Here is a 2,291-nt window from a genome sequence, read left to right as displayed (position 1 = left end):
CGGGGCCCGGGGCCGGGGCCGGCTCGGCGGCACCACCTGCCGGGCAGAGCCGGCCCTGCGCCCGCCGCCCCCGGCACCCACCGCCGGAGGATTACCGCCGGCTGGATTACAGCGCTGCCCTGGGATCGGAATGGGCGCTGGCTACCCAGGGAAACAAAAATCGCTTTCTTTTCTCTTAGTCTAGACATCTGCCCCTCGGAAATCGGGCGAGCTTTGTCGCTCCGTCTTTCATGAAGTCATTTGTACAAGTGGAATATTAACATAAACCGTGAATACATTTTTATGAAATGGGAAAATACCCTGGGAAGAAGGGAGGCTGAAAGGGCTTGGGGGAGCGGAGTGGGTAATTAGCAATCAGCCACTCCCAGCGTGCCGCTGCGGCCAGAGGAGCTAATGCATGCAGTCCTCGGCTGTGATAACCAGGCACGGAGCCGGAGAAGAACCTCTGCTCTTCTGGGGAACCCTCTGCCCAGGTCCAGTGCCCACACCTCCGGGATGCTGAACAACTGGAGACGGCTCACGGGAGAGCCGTGAGAGAGAACAAACCACGCTCGGTATTGAAAGAATAAAAGTGCTTCATCTATTCATCAAAGACAGGGTATGGTGTGACTTGATCATAACCATAAAAAAACTTCCTGGTAGGAAGAAATTTTATACACGAGTGCTCTTCAGTTCAGCCAGCGCAGGTGTAACAAGCTCCAAGGGCTGGAAGCAGACGCAGAACAGGTCAGTCTAGGAATAAGATGTGTTTTTCATCACAAGGGTAGGGAGGCACCACTAGCCTGGCCTCATGAAGGCAACAGAAGGCCAGACCAGGAACGGATCTTTTCATGTCTTCTCCTTATATCCAACACGTTCGCAGCAAAGATTTTGCAAAGGGCAGCTGCTCTGGGCGCTGCTCGTGTTCTGTTCTGTAGGCAAAGCCCAATGCGCATCCAGCCTGGTTTTTCCACACAAAAGAAGGACAAGGATGGGGCCTGCATGTGAACACTCCCTGTTCTAGTGTGTTTGTGAAAAAAATCAGAATTGACCACTATCAACTGTACTGGGCAGGGTGCAGTTACTCTGGGCTTTAAGTCAGTAACTTTGAAGCTGTAGACAAGGTTTACACAGTTTTTTCTGCAGGTAATAACTGTGCAAGCTTCTCATACAAATGTGCCTAGTAAAGAGCCTGAAGTTTGGCTTTGGCAGGAAACTATTTCCGCATTGCCTCCCAGACGCCCCTACCAGTACACTCAAATCCTGATCGAACACCAACACTTGATTCCCACAAGCGCCTCCGTTTCGCCTTAAAATATGCCACTACTTTAACACGAAGCTTCCCATGAGCAGACTCAAGTGTCACTGCTGGATGATCCCAGCCCCCTTTACACTCCTAACTTATCAGGACACTTTAATAGGAAATCTTCCCAAGAGAGGTTTTGTTAATCCCAGCCAGTTCTGCACATTAATTTCTCCATGAGTTAATAACTTCAGAACTTGCACCAAAATAGTAAGCTCTGTGCTAGTAATTTTACAATAAAAGGTGGAAGTAGCATTCATAATTTGGCAATATTCATATCAGAGTTCAATACTAGCAGCATAAACACTAGCAATAACATCACTTCTCACACTCTGCTTTCAGTGTTTTACTTCCACCCCTACTTTGTAGGGTGTGTTTAGAAGGGAGATGTACTGACACGTGTAATTCTCTCCAGTGTCCCCACTACTACTGCCCCCGTGTTTGGGGTTATGGTTTGCTGCCAGTAATTTTAAATGTAACATCAGACAAATACATTCTGAGCACACTAAGGTAATACCCTGTTTAAAACAATGGCAGCAGCTGTCAGCACAAAAGATTTTTGGCACCAAGAGAGCTGAATCGAGGTTAGAAGCAATGGGGAAGGTTTGCGTTTTCACAGCTTATGGGTGTACGCTCAGGAAAGTCACTGCAGGGTGCAAGTTGGAGCAGCGCTGGATGGCTGTTCTGAGCTGGCAGCTGAACAGGCAGCTCAAGGACTGCCTCGGTGCTGTCGCAGCGCTGAGCACCAGCAGTTCTCTTGCCCCATATTCTCCGTCCTTCCTACGTGCAGCGTGGCAACTAATGACAAAAGGACTAAAACTGCAACGAAGACACTACTGAAAGTAGGGCACAGTATCTTTCATATCGACCTGTTAACTGTAACTTATCTATGACTTCTCTTAGAAGCTAATTATTTTACACATTTAAATTAGGGTAATTAGATCAGCAGGAATTGAACTAAAACCAAATTCTGGTAGCCTTGTGAGGATTTTCTGAAATGGGGTTTTAT

Source organism: Buteo buteo, chromosome 10, assembly GCF_964188355.1.
Source record: "Buteo buteo chromosome 10, bButBut1.hap1.1, whole genome shotgun sequence".
Lineage (NCBI taxonomy): Eukaryota > Metazoa > Chordata > Aves > Accipitriformes > Accipitridae > Buteo > Buteo buteo.
This window is presented reverse-complemented; position numbering follows the sequence as displayed.